The sequence below is a fragment of the Macaca fascicularis genome, chromosome 4 (assembly GCF_037993035.2).
Source record: "Macaca fascicularis isolate 582-1 chromosome 4, T2T-MFA8v1.1".
Taxonomy (NCBI): Eukaryota; Metazoa; Chordata; class Mammalia; order Primates; family Cercopithecidae; genus Macaca; species Macaca fascicularis.
In genome coordinates this window covers 53,691,534-53,713,441 of record NC_088378.1, presented here as the reverse complement: position 1 = coordinate 53,713,441, position 21,908 = coordinate 53,691,534, and the positions used below count along the sequence as shown (strand labels likewise).

The following is a 21,908-nucleotide window of genomic DNA, read 5'->3' as shown; positions in this document are numbered from 1 at the left end:
ATACCTAGTTTATTGAGAGTTTTTAACATGAAGGAATGAGGATTTTTATCGAAGGCCTTTTCTGCATCTATTTAGATAATCATGTGGTTTTTGTCCATGAAATGAAGAGCCTAAGAAGAAAAAAATCCCACAAACATATCAGTAGGTGCAAAAAGAAAGCATTTTACAAAATCCAACACCCATTCTTCATAAAAAACTCTTAGTAAATTACAAACAAAGAGGAACTCCCTCAACCTGATAAAGGATATCTACAAAAACCCTACAGCTAACATATTTAGTGGTGAGAACCTTGAGACTTTCCCACTAAGATCAGGACAAAAGCAAGGATATCCCCTCTTACCAGTCCTTTTCAACATTGTTTTTGAAGTCCTAGCTAATGCTATACAACAAAAGGAAATAAAAGGTATACAGATTGGGAAAAAAGAAATGAAACTGTCTTTGTTCACAGATGACATGATCATGTATGTAGAAAATCTGAAACAGTTGACAAAAAAAAAAAAACCCTTCTGGAACTAATAAGAGATTATAGAAAGGTAAGAGAAGACTAATATATAAAAGTCTATTGCTTTTCTCTGTAACAGCAATGAACAAGTAGAATTTAAAATAAAAAATGTAATACCAGTTACCTTAGCACCCCCCAAAAATGAAATACTTAGGTATAAGTCTAGCGAAATATGTACAATATCTTCATGAGAAAAACTACAAAACACTGAAGAAAAATCAAAGAATAACTAAATAAATGGAGAGATAGACCACTTTTGTGGATAGCAAGGCTCAATATTATCAAGATGTTAGTTCTTCCCAACCTGATCTATAGGCTCACTGTAATCCCTGGTAAAATCCCAACCTATTATTTTGTGACTATGAACAAACTAATTTTAAAGTTTATATGGAGAGACAAAAAAAAAAAAAACCCAAGATAGCCAAAACAATATTGAAAGAGAAGAACAAACTCAGAAGACGGATAGTATCTAACTTCAAGACTTACTATAAAGCTATAGTAATCAAGACAGTGTGGTATTGGTAAAGGAAAGGTCAACTAGATCAATGGAAGGAATAGAAAACTCATAAACAGACCCACATAAATATAGCGAACTAATCTTTGATAAAAGAGCAAAGGCAATAAAATGAAGCAAAGATTGTCATCTCAAAGAATGGTTCTGGAACAGCTGGACATCCACACAGAAATCACTGAATCTATACCCTTCACAAAAATTTACTCAAAATGAATCAGTCTTAAATTTAAAATGCAGAATTATAACACTCCTTGAAAATAACATAGAAGAAAATCTAGATCGCCTTGGGTTTGGCAATGACTTTTTGACTACAATACCCAAGGCACAATCCAAAACACAAATGATAAGCTCTTCATTCAGATTAATTTCTGCTCTGCAAATGCCACTGTCAAGTGAATGAAAAGACAAGCTACAGAATAGGAGAAAAAATTTTCAAAACACATATCTGATAGGGAACTGTTATCCAAATACATAAAGAATACTTAAAACTCAACAATAAGAAAACACACAACTTGATTTAAAATGAGCCAAAGACCTTAACAAGTATCTCAATAAAGGAAATAGATGGCGAATGCATCAGGGAAATGCAAATTGAAACAAGATATTGATACACACCTATTGGAATGGCCAAAATCTAAAACACTGACAACAATAAACGCTGGTGAGGATGTAAAGCATTCATTGTTGGTGGGAATGCAAAATGGTACCTCCACTTTGGAAGCCAGTCTAGCAGTTTCTTACAAAACTAAACATACTCATACCTCATGAAATAAATATGAGAGACATTATTAGTTAAGAATAATAAAGCAAACTATTATAATTCAATATTTTTAACTTTTTCCTAAAAATAACAAATGGTTCATTGTAGATGTTTATATTTGTCCCAAAAATGAGATTTCAAGAAATCAACTATTAGAATGATTGTTTCACAGTAGACTTCTTTTTATGTTGCAACAATTGACGGCTGAGGCTGTACATCCTTCTTCAGCTTTAGATTGAATATACTAAGCAAAAGACTAGAGAGGTGAAGTATAAAAAACAATATTCTTCTAAGAAAGCTAGATTATCTTCTCTTGATTCTTTAATTTTCACTGACTATCTTCCTTTGTCCTACCTTAATGCTGATAACCTCATCTTAGCCGGACTGAAAACAAGTGACCCATTAAAACTTCCTAATAAAAAATGACATTCAACAAAAGTTAATTCTACCCCCAAATATTCTGTTTTAGAACTCAGGTATGAGGTCAGAACAACTTGGTTTTAAATCCAAGCTTCACAACTTACCAGCTGCGTGATGTTATGCAAAGTTGTGGGCTTTGGTCATTCCTCATGGGTAGCAACAGAGATGATGTTATTTGGCGTTATGGGATGAATTGCATCTCCTCTTCAAAAAATTGGTATGCTGAGGTCCTAACCCCCAGGGTCTTAGAATATGACTGTGTTTTGAGACAAGGCCTTTAAAGAGGTATTTTAGGTATAATGAGGTCATATTGGTGGACCCTAATCCAATTGGACTGCCATTCTTACAAGAAGAGGAGCTTTGGACACAGACAGGTACAGAGAGAAAACTATGTCAGAACACAGGAAGAAGGCATCATCTATAAGCTAAGGAAACAGGCCTCAGAAGAAATCAACCTAAAATAAATCAACTTGACCTCAAACTTCTAGCCTCTAGAATTGTGAGAAAAACAATTTCTGTTGTTTAAGCCACCCAGTTTGTGGTATTTTGTTATGGCAGCCCTAGCAAACTAATATACTTGGCAAAGTTGTTTTGTTTTGTTTTTAGTCTACAAGAGAGTTTTTGTGGAGGTATCTGTATTTAATTCCTGTGGGTGTTGTAACAAATTTCCATGAACTGAGTGGCTTAGAACCGCAGGAATTAATTCTCTCAGTTCTGGAGAGTAGCAGTCTGAAATCAGTTTTTCTGGGATAAAATCAAAGTATTGACAGGGCAGCTCTGGTGCTGATGGTGACATACTCCAAACTACCTCTGTGGTTACCTCTTTTGTCTGTGTCAAATCTTCCTTCACCTCTATCTTTTTTTTTTTTTTTAAGACAGAGTGTGACCCTGTTGCTCAGGTTCAGGTGCAGCAGTGCAATCACAGCCTACTGCAGCTTCAACCTCCCGGACTCAAGTGATCCTCCTGTTTCATTTTGCTTCTCTCTTATAGTGACACCTGTGACTGCATGGAGGGTCCACCAGGTTAATCCAGCGTAATTTCCCCCCATTTCAAATTCTTTGCTTAATTCCTTTTGTAAGAGTCATTTTTCCATATAAGATAACATGTACAGGGAGGGATTAAGACCTGATATCTCTGGAGTCATTAATCAGTCTACTACGGTGTGATACAGGGATGAATTTGGATACTCATCTAATGAATGGAAGTTGCCTTCCTGTGAACCTTGTTAATGTTCATGAACAAGATGTTTACTGCACCTGTTCATTTTGAGATCAGGGAGTGACGAAGAGTAGAAAAGTGAAACTAAAATACTGAAACTGTAAAAATAGCACAGAATATTTCCCCCATAGTGACCTCAAATTTGAGCTTTAACTTCCCATTTAAAAGTTTTAGATTTTCTATGTTGGAACTGAAACAAGTGCTTTGAATATAAAAAACATAGAATACAGATCTGGCCAATCTGTTGGCAACCTTGAAGGGTGTTGACAAATCTTTATATTCACTGTAAGATTTTTGCATACCAGAAATATTGCCCCTGTCCCCTCTCTGTCTGCCTTCCCCCCTCAATCAGCACAGGCAAAGGCCAGAAAAAGTGACAAGTGATTGTGGGCTAGACAAGTTAACGTATGTGTGGAAAAGGAGAAAGCACTTTTGCCCCGCAAATCTCTGGTGACAAAGGACCCAGAAATCAAGAAGCAAATCTTCTAGTCTCCTTTAAGCCTTCTCTTTCATAAGTGGCCTCCTCCCTGGAATTGGAAACCACTGTTGAGTATCCACGTCCCCGTTGGTCCAGCATGAGACTTCTGCACCTTTGGCTCTTTGAATGCTACGTGACATGAACCCTCTGGCCACTTTCAAAATGAGGTCAGAGACTGCTGGCTCTCATGCTGCTAATAATGTCTGATAATGATAAAACCATGTCCTAATTGTCTGGTATTTTATCATAAAGAGCACTTTGATGTGCAGATTCTCTTTTCAAGGTGTTAAGAAAACAAAAGTAGATAAGACACATATTCAACCCTTACGGATCATTTCAATCCAGTTAATTATAACTCTTTTAATCCCAGAAATGTAGAAAGGAGGATAAGAGAGTTATTATTGTCCCCATTTTCCAAATGAGGAAGATGGGTGTTAAAAAAAATTTTTCAGAAAAAGGTTAAAGTGTGACTTTCATACAGATATACAAATGAATAGATGTTAAAGATTTTGTTCAACACATTCAATGAGGGAAGCAGACAGATGTTATAACCATTTCAAAAAAGAAGTCAAGAAGCACAAATGTATATGTCATAAAACAATGTTGAAATTAATGGGGAATGAAAGCAACTGTTTTTCCCCCTTGGGGATAAAGGTGAGGAAGAGGGAAGTCAATACAGCTTGTGGCACACAGGACAGAATTTGTGTGACTATCAGGTAAGTTCAACAAAGAGTTGTGAAATAGCTCCATGGAATCAGATCACCAGAGGGAGGATGCATAAATGCATAGATTTCCAAATAGGGCCTGGATGTGAATCTTAGATTTTCTGACACCAAATTCAGGTTTGTTTCACTCTACCACATTGTCCTAGCTTCTGAAAAAGGTACTCTTTTGTCACGTTAAGTCAAAGAAAGTTACCAAAAAGAAAAAAAAATAGGAAATGAAAGCATAAAAGGTAAACTGGTCAGAGGTTTCCTGCTATTCTGCCAGTAAGCCAAGATGCAGCTGAACCTGATTCTTGGAGAGATTGCCCAGGCCTCTGCCCATACTGAGGCACAACTCCTGAAATGAAGCCAGCTTCAGAACTTGCTCAAATGCATGTTGTTTCTCATTGCAGTTGGAATAGTAGCTTGAACTGGGATGGAAATTGAAAGTCTGCTTCTAAATCCTAACAGGAATCTCCTAAGCAGGATCAAAGGCCATCTGTCTTAGTCAGCTCAGGCTGCCATAACAAAATACCATAGACTCAGTGGAAACAACAGATTTTATTCATTCATTCATTTATTCATCCATCTTCACACGGTTCTGGAGGCTGAAAGTCCAAGATCAGGATGTCGCATGGTTGGGTCCAGTGAGAACTCTTTTTAGCAACCATCTTTTCATCTACTTCCTATGTCCTCACATGGGAAAGAGAAAGTGAAACCTCTCTGGTATCTCTTTTTATAATGGCACTAATCTCACCATGAGGGCCCCACTTTCATAATCTCATCGAAATCTAATATCTCCGAAAGGCCTCATCTCTAAACGTCATAACGTTAGGAGTTAGGACTTCAACAGTTGAATTTGCATGGGGAAATTATTCCATCTATAGCAATGCCAATATTTGAACTAACTAACATGCTTAAGCCGGGGACCTGAGATGGTCACAATTATGGGCAAAAAGATGTTCAATCCAAAATAATGAAATTATAGCAGCTTACAAAAATGTTACAATTTATGTTTCTGAATGTTCCGTACTAGAAATAAATAGAAAGGCACCATGGTCTCAAAGTGTGTGTGTGTGTGTGCGCGTGTGTGTGTGTGTGTGTGTGTATAAATTTTATTTGATATTTTGGACTTACTAGGCTGAAGGAAGAAGAACATTAGCAAAAAAATGATAGTGGCATTAATACATTTGCTCACTACTAATGACCTAAAACTTGGCAATTCAAAAGGAACAAATAATTATTTCAGTGTAGACTGTCACAGAATCTAGGGCATCATCAAACTTTGGTCCCTTTGGGCTTTTTGCTTGGAAAGAATGCAGTCTCTCTCTTTTTTTTAACATTAGCTTTATTTTCCAAACATTTTAAAATTTGATTCATGGGCTATTATTTTGTTCATAAGCTAAGTGACTTACCAAAAAAAAAAAATTCTTTCTTTGTACCAGATCGTACCAGATTTGTATCTTTCCAAGAGGCTTTATTGTTTTGTTGTTGCTGTTTTTATTTTTATCTTTTAATTTTTTAAATTTTTTATTTCCACAGGTTTTTTGAGGAACGGGTGGTATTTCATTTTTGTGACATCACCCCATCCTCCCACCCCTGGTCCCTGACAACTGCCATTCTACAGATGAGAGATTTGGTGATTTGTGAGTTTCTTTTTTATTTACTTTTAAAAATGTTTGATTTCTTTTTTAGAATCGTTCTCAGTTTACAGATGTTTGGCACAAGTAAAAATAACAGGGCTTATTCAATAATAAATGTCTCTAAGGAATAAACATTAAGACACCCAAATTAGGGTCTAAATTAAGGAAAGGTGAAATATGAAGAATAAAGAAATGAGGAAGAGAGAATATAGATGATAGACCTAAGAGATTTGTCTTAAGTTATGGTCGTACTACAAGGAGAGGGCAGGTGATCTAATTTGTCAACAAGATGAAAGAATAAAGCACTCACATAAAGAAGTGTAAGTTTACATACAATGGTTTGCTTTGCAGATTTGCTGGGACCACAGCACAAGCCAGACACTCACATGATGCAAATTACTTATGTGGATAAATAATAGATATGCACATATCACAAGAGATTTTAACAAAACCTATTTAGCGACAATTTGCTAGTAATACACTATAAATAATCATAATTCTTCATTGACTTGTATTTTACCAAGTCTCAGTCCTTTTTTCTGACAGCCAGATCCTTAATGAATTACTAAGGACAGCAGGAAGCTGCCGCCAAAAGATGCTGCTTGTGAAATTTACCTTCCTGAAAACACTTTGATTATGTCTGTTCCCTAATTACAAACCTTTACTGGCTCCTCTTTGACACTGACAACGTCCTGAACTCCTAAAGAGGGGAAAATTTATCCTTTATTAACGAGCCCAGTCCATCTCAGACCCTCTCCCCTAAAAACTCTGGTCACATTAAGCTCGCTGTCCTCTCAACTCCTATGCACCTTTGCATTAGCTATTGTCTTTACTCAGAATGCTCTCCTTTCTCTTTGTCTTCTTAATAACATGGGCTATTGCAAAATGACAACTTACCACTGTCAATCTTATCCAGATCGCTTAAAATAGTTGTTTGTTGAAGGAGCTATACAACTTAAACTCAGGAAAAGTATTGCAATATATCTGCATTTATCCATCCATTCCTTTGGATACCTGGTCTTATTTATGTCTACCCTTTTAAAGGGAGGCTTGGTTAAGTTCATGTTATTCTAAAGATTTTTTGTCCTTGATTAGCTTAAATCAAATCATTGCAATCAAGTCTCTCATTTTCAAGTCTCACCACAAGTATCATCTAGTCTCCTTTACTAGTAATTCCATAGATCTTCATTCATACTTGGGATACAGCACTTCCAATGAGATATATAATTGATCTGTTTGCATATCTGCCTCTTTTAGGCTGGATAGAGATTCCTGTATTTGCCTTTGTATCCTCAGCTCTAACACAGAGTCTCATACATAATTGTTGTTCAATACATGATATCCTTAGATTCAAACTCCTGTCCAGTGACACTGGACACTACACAATTTGCTCTTAATCATTCATTTAATCTTTCAACTAAAATAAACTGAGCACATACTATGTCAGACATTGGGAATACAAAGACTAATAATACCTCATACCTACCTAGTTCTAAAATCCAGAAAAAAAGAAATAATCTTATACCTTGCATGTGAGAGGGTTTTCTAAGACACTCAGGAGAATTTGATTTAAAAAATAGGAAAATAAGGGTTGTACTACTTTATTAGTCTTACACAGGAAACTGCACTTCACAGACATGAAAATACTGTTTCAAAGATAAATACAGTACCTCATACATTCAGAACAGAGTTTGACAGCTGAAACACAGAAGAAATTGTTCAACATCTACTATGTAACTGCCAAGCTCTATGCAAAATGCTGTGAATGTAAAAACAAGACACAATATTTGCCATTATGTAAACTTGATATGTTTGGGGAAAAGTATACACCCATGAAACTGTTACCACAATCAATGGCATAAACTTAACCAACACCTCCAAAAGTTTCTTCCTCCTCCATTTTTATTGTTTTGTTTTGTTTTTTCTTTTTGGTAAGAGCATTTAACATATGCTCTACCATCTTAGCAAATTTTAAAATATGCAATACAGTATTGTTATTCATAGGCCCCATTTTGTACAGTAGATCTCCAAAATCTACTCATCCTACATAAATGAAACTTTGCAACCTTTGACCAACATCACCCCATTCTCCCACCCCCAGTCCATGACAACTGCCATTCTACTCTCTGCTTCTATTAGTTCGACTATTTTAGATTTTACATATAAGTGAGATCATGCCATGTTTGTCTTTCTGCGTCTGGCTTATTTCACTTAACACACTGTCTTCCAGGTTCATCCATATTACCACAGATGGGAGAATTTCCTCCTTTTTATGGGATGAATAATATCCCAGTGTGTGTATGTGTATGTATCTATATCTACATCTATATCTACATATATGTGTGTGTCTGTGTGTGTGTATATAATGTTTTCTTTGTGCATTCATTTATCAATGGACGCAGGTTGTTTCCATATCTTGGCTACTGTGAATAATGCTGCAACGAATATGGGAGGATGGATATCTCTTCAAGACACTGATTTTATTTACTTTGGATATACACCTGGAAGTGGGATTGCTGGATCAAATGGCAATTCTATTTTTAATTTTTTGATAAATATCCATACTGTTTTCCATAGTGGCTGTACCAATTTACATTCCCACCAACAGTGTACAGAATTCCTTTTCTCTACACCAACACTTGATGTCCTTTTTTTTTTTTTTTATAATAGCCAGTCTAGAGTGTATGAGGTGATATCTCACTGTAGTTTTCATTTACATCTCACTAACGACTAGTAATGTTGTACACATTTTCACGTACCTCTTGATCATTTTGTATGTCTTCTTTAGATAAGTGTTGGTTCAGGTCTTTGCCCATTTTTAAATCAAGTTATTTGTTGTGGTTTTCTATTGAGTTGTAGGTATTAAAGTCTACAAACATTTTTCCCCCATTCGCTAGATTGCCTTTTCATTTTTTTAATTGTTTTCTTTACTATGCAAAAGCTTTACATTTTATGTAATCCTACTTGTTCATTTTTTGGTTTTCGCCTGTGTTTTTGGTATGATATCCCAGAAATCATTGCCCAGTCCAATGTCTGCAATCTTTTTCCTCTATTTTAAGACTATTATTTTTTCCAGTTCTACATGTAAGTATTTAATCCGTTTTGAATTCGTTTTTGTATATGGGGCCCACTTTCATGCTTTACATATGGATATTCAATTTTCCCCACACTGTTTACTGAATAGATTATCTTTTCCTCATTGTGTATTCTTGGCATCCTTGTCAAAGATCAGTTGGCCATATATGTGTGGGTTTATTTCTGGGCTCTCCATTCTGTTTCATTGTCCCATATGTCTGTTTTTATTCTGTACCATACTGTTTAGATTACTGTAGCTTTATAATAGGTTTAGATGTAATAGAATGTGATACCTCTAATTTTGTTCTTAGTGCCCAAAATTTCTTTGGCTATTTGGAGTCTTTTGTAGTTTCAAGTAAATTTTAGGATTCTTTTTTCTATTTCTGGAAAAATGCCAGTGGGATTTTGATAAAGATTGCATTGAATCTGTAGATTGTTTGGGGAAATATAGACATTTTAACAATATCAGTTCTTCAAATCCATGAACACAGAATGTCCTTCTATTTATTTGTATCTTTTAAATTTTATTTCATCAATGTTTTGTAGTTTTCAACGTACAAGTCTTTCACTTACTTGGTTGAGTTTATTTCTAAGTAGATGTTTAGATGCTATTATAAATATTTTAAAAATTTCCTTTATGGATAGGTTGCTTAGTGTATAGAAACACAACGCATTTTTGCAGATTAATTTTGTATTCTGTAATGTAACTTTACTGAGTTCAGTTATTAGTTCTAACAGTTTTTTGTGGCATCTTTAGGATTTTCTACACGTAAGGTCATGTTATATGCATGACATAAGATAGTTTTACTTTTCCTTTCTGGAATGCTCTTGCTAGGGCTTTCAATACTATATTGAATAGATGTGGTGAGAATGGACATCTTTGCCTTTTTCCAGGTCTTAGAGGAAAAACTTTCACGTTTTCACCATTGAGTATGGTAGTTGTAAGAAATACACTTTTAATTCATTAACTATAAATGCCTATTTCAAAATAATTTTAGCAGTATAGGCAATTATATTCATATAAAATTTGAATTTAGATTATAAAAAGCTAACTGTTGTCTAGAGATTAATATAGGTTAAACAAAAACCCACCTTAGACACTATTAATATATCTGTAAAACATACTCACATTTGCCACTCAGAAAGAACAGAGATAGAATTCAATTTAAGACCCCTAAGCACTTTCTCCTCTTCTTGCCATTCCAACACATTCTGCCACTCTTTTTCATCTTGGTATCCACAGCCCACAAAGCTGCTTGGGCCTTGTTACAACAACTTCACAATCTTTTACGTTGGTTTGGAATCAGAAACAACATAATTTAGAAGCAAATTCAGTAAATTTTGACTATCATTTACTCATTCTAACTGAAGTCTTGCTGCTGCTTGATCTGTGATCTTTTACAATGGTTGCTGTTTTATTTCTTTGTTATGCATTACAAATTTATTTTATTATTTGAAATTGATGCATTCTAACATTACCTTTTGTAAAGCAGACAATTTTATTTCTGATTTGCTGTCAGTATCTCCACTCATTTATTTGTCTACATGGATAAGTTATTCTAAACATAATAATGATGTATATTTCAACGTGCAATTGAACTATAAAATCTTTAAATGATGTCCAGTGCCACATTAAATAAAAATCAATGATTTTTTTAATCATTTGAACATTTGAACAGTTTAACACTTTCTAAAATAAATGTAGATCAATTAGAGACATATAACAACTAAACTTTCAGAGAAAATTACAATTAATATCACAGGTTAATTGGGTGAGATTGAGTTGTTAGCATTCTACTCAATTTAAAATTGGGATGCATTTCTTCAAAATTGGTTAGACATACATTTTGTTTTTATCTGATCATCTACAAGTACATGTACATACAAAGATCTCCCAAGGAAAAGTTTTGGGTTGTTTTGCATGCATTGTATTTTTTATGCTATCCAGAATATTTAGTCCATAATAGTCAAAAGCATATTTGTTAATGTCAAACTATCATTTTAATATGACATGAATTACATAAAAATACAGACTAATGAGAAAAGCAAAGTCAAGATCAACCACAAGTAAGTCCATTTCTGTCTGCCCAGTCATAAAGAGCCATGAAATCTAAAGTACCACATCACTCCAGTTCTCTATGCCTGTTGAAAGTATACCAGGTTATTCTTTCATCCAGCATTAGCATTTTGAACCTTTAGGGTTTCTGTAGTTCTGTGACACATTTATTGAATATTGAAGAGGAAGAAAAACTTGGCAGAAAACCATTGTTGTTTTAAGTTTTACTGAGGTATAATTTACATCTAATCAACAGCACATATTTAAAATGTCAAATTTGATAAGTTTTGACATCCATGAAACCATCACCACAGTCAAGATAGTGAACATATTCATTACCCCAAAAAGTTTCCTCATGCTTCTTTGAAATCCCTCTCTCCCTTGTTTTCCTCTACTCATTCCCCTCTTCCCAACCAGATCTGCTTTTTATCACTGGAGATTATTTTAGAGGTCTATATAAATAGAATCAAACAACATGCACTTTTTTTGGTCTGGCTTTTTTCAGTAAGTATATTTATTTTAAGATTCATCCAATTTTTTTCTCATATAAATCTTTTTTAAAAATTATAGTGCTAAGTGACTTTCTGTTTATGGCCATACGACAATATATTTATTCATTCATCTGTTGATGTTTATGTTATTTTCAGTTTCTGACTATCATAAATAAAATGGCTATGAGCATACATGAATAAGTCTTTGTGTAAACATAAGCTTTTTTCCCCTTAGGTAAATTCATAGGAGTAGAATGACTGGGTCATATGGCAGGTGTGTTGGCCTTTTTAAGAAATTGCTAAACTATTTTCCAAATTCTGTACCATTTTAAATTTCCACACACAAAAAAGTATGAATGTTTCAGTTTCTTCACATCCTCACCAACTTAGTATAGTCATTCCTTAATTTTAGACATTCTACTAGGGCTACAGTGGTATCACATTGTGGTTTTGATTTGCATTTCCCTATAACTAATGATATAGTGTGTTATATCATATGTTTATTTTCCATCCATTTATCTTTGGTGAAATGTCTGTGCAAATATTGTACACATGTTTTATTGGGTTGTTTGATTTCTTATGGTTGAGTAAAGTGCACTTCTTGCAAGCAAAGTATAGTCTTATTTTTTTATTTCTACTCAGACAATCTGTGACTTTTATGTGGGGCGGTTAGAATATTTACATTTAATGCGATAGTTGATATTGTAAGGCCTAGGTCTATCACCTTCCTGTTTGTTTTTGCTCTGTCCCATGCGTCCTTTGTTCCCCCTTTTCTCTTTTCCCATCTTCTTTTGTATTAATTATATTTTTAAAATTCTTTGTTTATTAGGTGTAGTTATTTTGATGTGGTTTGTGTCATTGTTATTATTGCTCCTGTTTTAGTGGTTGTTTACAGCGTATTAATAACTTACCATTGTCTATCTTCAAGCAATATTATACCACTTCATGTACAATACAAGAGCCTTACACTATTATATTTCATTTTTCTCCTCCTAGTCTTCATGTTATTGTTGATATACATTTTACTTATTTACATTTTATAAATTTCAGAATGCATTGTAATTAGTTTTAATACTCAATCAGTTATCTTTTTAGAAGATATAACTATAAAGGAAAAAATGTTAGGTTTTTACTCTTAGGGTTATCGTTTGTGGTGCTTACCATTCCTTTGTGTAGATCCATAATACCATGTGATATCATTTGTCTGACTGAAGGACATATTTTAACAATTCTTGTAGTGATGATCTGCTAGCTATAAGTTCCTCCAATTTCACTTTTTAAAAAATGAGCTATTTTACTAGGTCTAGCAGTTTAAAGGTGTTTTTCCTTTCAGCACTTTAAGGACGTTTCTCTCTTGTCTGCCCACTTACATCGTTCCTATTGAGAAATGTGTTATACATGTCTTTATTCCTCTATGGATAGTGTTTCTTTTTCCTTGAGCTGCTCTTAAGATTTTCTCTTTATCACTGGTCTTGAACAACTTGTTTACTGTGTCTGTTGTTTCTTCTTTTTTTTTTTTTTTGTATTTATAGATTTTAGTTGTCTCAAATTTGGGAATATTTTGGCCATTATTTTTCTATCCATTCTCCCTGCCCCTTGGCACTCAGGGACTCCAACTACATCTGTACTGGGCCACTCGAAGTTGTTTCACAGCTCTCAGATACTCTGTTTACATTTTAAAAATTTGTTTTAGTCTCTATGATTCATTTCTGATAGTTTCTATTGCTGTGTCTTTAAATTCACTAATCTTTGACCGGACGCGGTGGCTCACGCCTATAATTCCAGCTCTTTGGGAGGCAGAGGTGGATGGATCACGAGGTCAGGAGATCGCGACCTTCTTGGCTAACACCGTGAAACCCCGTCTGTACTGAAAATACAAAACAAATTAGCTGGCCGTGGTGGTGTGCCCCTGTAGTCCCAGCTACTCAGGAGGCTGAGGCAGGAGAATGCCGTGAACCTGGGAGGCAGAACTTGCAGTGAGCAGAGACCACACCACTGCACTTCAGCCTGGGTGAGAGAGCAAGATTCTGTCTATAAATAAATAAATAAATAAATAAATAAATAAATAAATAAATTCACTAATCTTTTCTTCTGCAATGTCTAACATATCATTAATCCTATCTAGTGTGTTTTTTAATTTCAGTAATTGTAGTTTTTATTCCTAAAATTTTAATTTGAATATTTTGATAAGTACTATGTCTCTACTTAATTTTGAAGGACATGGAGTGTGTGTGTGTGTGTGTGTGTGTGTGTGTGTGTGTGTGTGTGTATATATATATATATATATTTTTTTTTTTTTTGAGACGTAATCTTGCTCTGTCGCCCAGGCTGGAGTGCAGCGGCGCGGTCCCGGCTCACTGCAAGCTCCGCCTCCCAGGTTCATGCCATTCTCCATGGAGTATATTTATAATGCCTTTTAAATACCTTTGTCTGTTATTTCTAACGTGTCAGTTCTGTGTCAGTTTTAATTGACTGATTATTCTCCTTATTAAGGGTCATGTTTTCTTGCTTCTTTGCATGCCGGAATATCTTTCGTTGGAGGAAGACATTGTGAGTCTTACCTTTTGGGAGCTGGGCATTTTTATATTCCTATAAATATAATTGAGCATTGTTCTGAGGTGCAGTTAAATAACGTGAAAACAGTTTGATTTTGGGGGATCTCATTTTTATGATTTGATAGACATGTCAGAAGCAGTGCTAGGTAAAGGTCTAATTATTTCCTACTACTGAGGCAAGACCTTCTTGAGTACTCTACACAGTGCCCCATGAATTATGAAAATTTCCACTTTGGCTGGTGAAAATATGAACTATTCTCAGCCATTGCGAATGTCAGTCACTGTTCTTTCTGATTCATTCAGGTAATGTTTTTCCTGGCCTTAGGTAGTTTTCTCACATGTGAGCACTGACTGGTACTCTGCTGTAAGTCAGGGTTTGTTCGCTGCTGATTTCCTGGATTCTTTTTTGGTGTAATTCTCTTTTTGTAAACACTCTGTCTTGTGAACTCCAACTACTTGGGCATCCTTGGATCCTTAGTTCCCTGTTCTCAACCTAGGGAATCTGCTGGAATCTACCAGTGATCCCCACCCTTGTGTCATGACCTGAAAATGCTCTTAAGGTAGTAATCTGGGGCAAACATAATGTTTATCTTGTTTGTTTCCTCTCTCTGTGGTATCACTGTCCTGCACTGCCTGATAGCCACTGTCCAGAAAACCATTGTTTCATATATTTTGCTGGATTTTTAAATTTGTTTCAAACAACATGATAAATCCATTCTTGTTTTTCCATTTTTGCCAGAAAGCAGAAATCACTGTCACAAAATTTTGCAGCTAAAGAAAAAAGCAAAACAAAACCTTGTTTGTGGAAATCTTATTTATCCCTTTCTAGACTTTTAGAAGCATTTTCTATTTAACCTATTGCTTCAGTGTGAATGTTTGTGTACTCCTCAAATCTATCTGTTAGAATCCTCTTTATCACAGTGATGGTATCAGGAGAAGGGCCTTGTAAGAATACTACTAGTTGCCTTCTGGCAACACTGCCATTTGAAAGATAATAATAACAGCAACAATAATAAATGGATATTGAATGCTTGCCATAATGAGATACAATCGGATGCATAAATCCAGCTTAGAGACTAGGCTATTTAGTGCCTAGTTGACAAAAAGGGCTGATTAGTAATAATATTAGTTAATGCTAAAAACGTACGTTATCCACCAGGCATTATTGTAACTCTTGACGTATATTTACTAATATGATCTCTATAATTACTCTATGGGAATTTTGTGTTTCTATTTTACAGGTGGGGTAACCAAGGCATCAAGAAGTTATTTCTCCAAGGTGTCTCACCTAGTAAAGGACAGAAGCAAATATGAGCCCAGCGGTATTATTCCACAGTCCTTCTCCATTAGCCTTTAAATTTGTTTAAATATGAAAATCAGGGATTATCACAGCTCTGTGCATGTAGGAGTTCAGTTTTTCTCAGAAGATGCAAAGAAAATCTCTGAACTATTTTTGCAGCAGTACTCATATATGCATGCAGGGAGAATATTGGGTATAGCCCAATATTCTGTCATTAGCTCTCTTGCCAAAGTTCTTTAGTCTGTTTTAGGACAGAAATGATTGCAAAATGCTGAGTTGTGGATTGTCCATTTAGTGCTGTCTAATAAAATGATCTGTGATTATCTAAATGTTTGCATCTGTAGTATCCAATAGCCAGTCGACATACGTGGGCATTGAACCGTTGGAATGTGAATAGTGTAATTGAGAAATGAAATTTTTAGTTTAATTTTAGTTAAATTTAAATAAAAAAGTCACAGGTGGCTAAAGGTTACTGTATTGATCAGAGTAGATCTATGATGGAGAAGTTTCCACTTGTCATCACAAAGGACAGCACAAAAAAGCTTTTGTAAGATACTAATTAAAACCTATGAGAACCAAAATAAAGCTCTTCTAGCCACTCTCTATGATTTCATTCCACCCACTCTTCCTCTTCCCTCTTTCCTGCCAGACAAAACACACACAACATAAACACATGCATCACACACATAGACACAGACTCTCTCTCTCTCTCTCTCTCTCTCTCTCTCCCCCCCACCCCCGCACATCAGAAAAATAGTTATTTCCTGAGTAGTATATCCTGGACTTCCGTGTTGACCAGGACTTGCTACTGTTGTTTTCTCTGCCTGAAATGCCCCTCTCCTCTAGCCTTGCAAATGTCTCCTTCCTTCGCAAAATGTCATCTTTCCTTTCTTGGTCCCCTGAATCCCCTTAACAGAATTGATTGTTCCTGTGTTCCTAGGTGTGATGGTTAATTGTATGCTTCAACTCGCCTGTGCCATGGTGTGCTCAGAGTAAACATTATTTCTGGCTGCGTCCACCGGGGTATTTCCACATGAGATTAGCATTTCAATCAGTGGACTCAATAAAGTAGATGGTTGTCACTGGTATAGGTTGGCATCATCCAACCTATTGAAGGCCCAAATAGAACAAACCAAAAAAAAAAAAAAAAAATGAAGGAAGGAGGAATTTTTCCCTTTTGCTTCCTGCATGCTTGCTGAGCTATCAGTCTTCTCCTGCACTTGAACTGAGATTTACACCTTCCGCTCCCCTGGTTCTTAGGCCTTCAGAATTGGACTGGAATTATACCACTGGTTATACTGGGTCTCCAGCTTGCAGATTATGAGACTTTTCAGCCTCTATAATTGTGGGAGCCAATTCCTCATAATTTCTCTCTCTTTCTCTGGAGAACTCTAATACACTAGCTATAAATGACCTCTGTGATTTAAAATTAATTATTTATCAACTGAGGATGGATTGCTGGATTAGTAAAAAAAAAAAAAAAAAAAAAAAAAGAGAGAGAACGGAGACTAGAAGACCACAATCCAAACTGATTTCACAGAACTGCACAGGGCATGAAATGTCCCTGGTAGCATGTCAACCAATCATGTTTTGTAACAATCTCAGCTTCGCTCCAATTATTCAAAAGATGAGTAGTACATATTACTTTTGACAGTGTTGCTTTTTCCTCCAGTTTAGCAATGAGAATTTGTGTTACAAATGCACCTCATCATCTTGCATAAAACATAGAACTTCCAGTTTGGAGCTTTTTAGTAGAAAGCAATGGCACACAGGATACTGATATGACTCCTGTAAATGAGTTGACTTCAGAAGCTCAACTTTACTCTGATGCTGTTCAGTATGCCCAAGGTATCCCCATAGTTTGCAAGGATAAGGCAGACTACAAAATAAATCTTTAAAGGTGCCTTCCAAGAAAAGTGTAAATATTAAATTTGAATATATCTCACTACTAATGGGAAGTCAAGACGCACCCCTCAGATAAAAAGAACTTGCTATTCACCTGGAGTAGTGCAGTCAGTTGAGAGCCGCCTGCTCTAGTGCCCTCAGAAGACTGGATAGCTCCCAGCCAATGCCTGGGTATGGTGTACCAGGGCCTAGCCATCTGTCCCTCATGCAGAGCTCCTCCTCTGTCAGTGTTTGCACCAGAACTCTCTTTTGCTTGGCCGAGATTTTATCAGTACTATACTTATTGCCGTTTGAGGCTAGTCCTACCCAATCCTCCTTCCTTCCTATTCTCCTTTCCACAACAGTCAGACTTACATCACAGTCCGAGTCTTTCCCTGTCTATTCCTACTCCCTTTTCCCCTTTGTCTTTCACTGAAATTACTCTTGATTAATTTCTTGCTCTTCTAATTACATTTTGGTGTCTGTTTCCCAGGAGACATAAACTGATAGAATTAGATCTAATTTTAGAAACAAGAATCAGGCCTATAGAAGCACAGGACTTGCCTCCATGGCCTCTCCATCTGCTTCTAGGTTGAATCAAGAAGATGAACATATATTGTTTATTAGTTTTTATTCATTTTTTCTTTAAATGTTGGTCTTTTGTGGAACTGTGTTCCAGAAACAGAAATAGGTTCAGCTACTGCCAAGAACTTTTTTCCCCTACTTGATCCATAAAGTAAAAGAAGTAATAGGTCACTGTAACTGGCAAGGTGGGATTATCTAGTTTTGCTATGCCAGTAAGAACGAATTAAGACAATTTTTTCCAATAGGAACATACACAAATATAAATCTATATAAATGTGTATAATTTTTCTATTGCCTAAAAAATATCTATAATTCTGTTTCTTACTATATATGCTTCCCACTAGACCAAACACAAATTGGAAAGAAAAAAATATTCTGGAATTGCCTCTTTTTTGAAAAACATATGAAATATTTATGCTTAGGCCAATCATAAGAAAAACCCTAAATTCAAATGCAGAATTCTTTAAATTCCTTGGTTTATTGTAGACACAACTAGAAGATTCTGATATTCAGAAGTTTGGCTTTGTAGAATGATGATGCCTCAATTAAATCTAACCATCCTGTGGAAATTTAGATTATACTTGGTAGTAAATCATAATGCTGTGAAGACATTACAAAACTTATAAAGCTATATGATTTTTTTCACATATTAAAATAAGAAATTGGTTTAAACTTACTGAAACTCCTTTTCTGAAAGGACATTTAGAGGTTGTTTTTAAGCCACCACCAACACTGGCTTTATTGTTTTAAAGCCATTTATCAGCATTTAATGGAAAAAATGAAAAACAGAGTCACCTGTATTGCTCACAAATTACCTCTAAATTATTTAGTTTATTTTTAAAGGTAAAATCCCTCCTCAAATAACAAATATCCATCATATGTATCTTTATCACATCTGAGAGGCTATAAATAAATCCTGGCGGATTATAAAGACTTGTTAATGATGAATTACACACCAGTAACTCCAAGACAGACCTGGAGGACATAAAGTTCCACAACGTGACCATGTCAAGTGGTGAAAGATCAAAAGTCAAAGTGAGGGGCTCGGGAGAGATCCCAGGACATCTGGGTGCTAATCCTGCCTCTGCCATCTTGGAGAAGTTCTTGAAACTTCCAGGCCATTTTCTCACTCAGACTGTGAGAGGACAGGTTTTGAGGATGTCTAAGGTTCACTCCTGAATGAGCAAGGCTACTTCCCTTAGATAAGAAGAGCCAAGGGTGAACAATAAATATTTCCAAGGTGTAAAGTTGGAGCATAAAGAAAAACCTAACCAGTCTTTCCCTCCATCTTCTCACAGAAGATTGATTTAGAAAAAAAAAATCTTCAAGTACAAATGAAAAGATGTTTAAATAGTCATAAAACCTGCAAGTGTGATTAAATGGAAGCAAACAGTTGAACACAAATTGGGATGCTTTGCACCCTTCTCAATCTTTAATCTGCCCTTTACACACCAGGCTCAGGGCCTCCACCAGAGGGGTCATTAAAGACCTAGGAATTACAACAGAAGGTTTTTAGTAAGAAGGCTCTTAGTTTTTCCCTACAACATGCTTGCATGCACATGCTGGTCACATAAATTCAGCCCATTTGACTAAACAAAATATTTCTTTTTTTTTTGAGACATAGTCTTGCTCTGTCGCCCAGGCTGGGATGCAATGGCATGATCTCAGCTCACTGCGACCTCTGCCTTCTGGATTCAAGCGATTCTTTTGTGTCTGCCTCCCAAGTAGCTGGGACTACAGGTGCATGATTAGCCCAGCTAATTTTTGTATTTTTAGTAGAGACGGGGTTTCACCATATTGGTCAGTCTGGTCTCGAACTCTTGACCTCAGGTGGTGCACCCACCTCGGGCTCCCAAAGTACTGGGATCATAGATGTGAGCCACCAGGTCTGACCCAGAATGTTTATCTTCTGAGCTACTATTTTAAACACATAGGATAGAAATTTCCATTTCTAAGACATAAAATAGTGGTCTCTTTTAATCTGGAAGATGTATCACTATCATCGTTGATATAGCATCTACTCAGTTACGCTCCTGATTTTCAAAAGTCAAACCCATGTTGCAATCATTATACAAGAAAGCAATTGAAGATAGGGAATACTGAAGATGTGGAATATTATTTCTGAAGAAGCCTAGATTAAACTTTTTATGTCACATTCATTTTTGTCAAATTCTAGGCCTTTAATAATCCAACTTGAACACAGCTGGGAGTATCCTTCTCAATAATCTAGGTCTGATGACATGTGCAAAGCCATACTATTGAAGGGAAGAAATAAGAAGACTGGCAATCAAAACATAATAAACGAAGTGCCATAAGAAGAAATACCTAAAATCCAGTTTGAGGAGATGAAGAAAGCAAGATATAAATGGGAATCCGAAAAATGAGGGGAGTAGCTAGATTCTGGTGGGGTTTAGGGGAAAGGGGATAACACTGGGTCAGAACAGTATTTGTAAAGGTTCCAGAAGCAAGAGAGATCAGAAAGTATTTAGGACTAAGTATAGAGTTTGGGAGAATGGGAGCAGATTATGATGAATAGAAAGATTGGAAAGGCAAGTGGGACCAGATCATGATGGACGGACATGTTTCTTGAACCTCCATTTCCAAACACTTTTCACCTATATTCTGAATCTTCATTTTATCTCCACAACAAACATGCTTAGAAAGAATATTGTCATTTTCTTTTTTTAATTTTTTTTTAAGACAGGGCCTCATTCTGTCACCCAGGCTGGAGTGCAGTGACATGATCATAGCTCACTATAATCTCAGACCTCTTGGTTCAAGTGACAGATCCTCTCACTTCAGTCTCCCGAGTAGCTAGGACTACCAGCATGTGTCATCACACCCAGCCATTTTTATTTTTTTATTTTATTTTTTTGTAGAGACAGGGTCTTGCTATGTTGACCAGGTTATATTGACATTTTTATAAAAGTAAAATGTAAAAGTACTTTTTATAAAAGTAAAAAGTAAAAGTAAAGTGATTTGCTGACATTTCTTTAACAAATGTGCTCTATATGCTATTAATAATACTGTCTCCTGTATATTAAAATGTTAAAAGGTGGCTGGAGGAGGAATGTTGATAGCAAGTGTTCTCTTGCCACTCATTCTGCAACTCACAAGTTCCTCCTCAGTCATAGACTTCCACACCCATCTGCATCACCCATTAGAAAATTCATCCATGGTTTTTACAGGATTTAAGCCTTAGACTGATTCTGTAGGGGGTCGCTGGCAGAAATAAAAAGTGACTCATTGGACAGAAGTAGTATCCTGGGATTCTTACTTCTATTTTTAATGGTATTAGATCCAGAGAATTCAAATTATTAATGACAAACTGCATGGGTAAGTTAACCAAGTAAGAATGACAAACAAAATTTTCTCTGGAGTATAAATTGCACAGTCACCAACAACTTGGCAAGGTGTTAGGAGCAAAATTTGTACAACAGTTGAGTAATGTGGTGACTTGGCTGTCCTCTCCACATGAGTGACTTGCCACTGGCTGTGACATATACTAAGCTAAATCTAGATAGAAGAGGCTTTTAAGTTATATAAAATTTGATAGTTGAACTCTGACTGGATCTTAGCATTTATTTCTCATTTGTCCAAAATTCATTTTTTCAGCCAGGTGAAACAATGCCGAAGACATTGAAAGTCGATATGTGTTGAAAGCAGGATTATTAATTTTTGATCAAGTAAAATACGTGTTTTCATGTCTTCTCAATTCTTCC

At 35.7% G+C, this 21,908-nt stretch overlaps 1 long non-coding RNA gene across 1 annotated transcript in view; it reads right to left on the bottom strand.

Annotated features, from left to right (window-relative positions):
* The window catches only part of LOC123573018 (uncharacterized), a 58,157-nt gene continuing 36,249 nt past the window's right edge, over nucleotides 1–21,908 (bottom strand). The window contains exon 3 of the long non-coding RNA XR_010586273.2: nucleotides 1–110. This is a non-coding gene — a long non-coding RNA (uncharacterized lncRNA). The remainder of the gene's footprint in view (nucleotides 111–21,908) is intronic.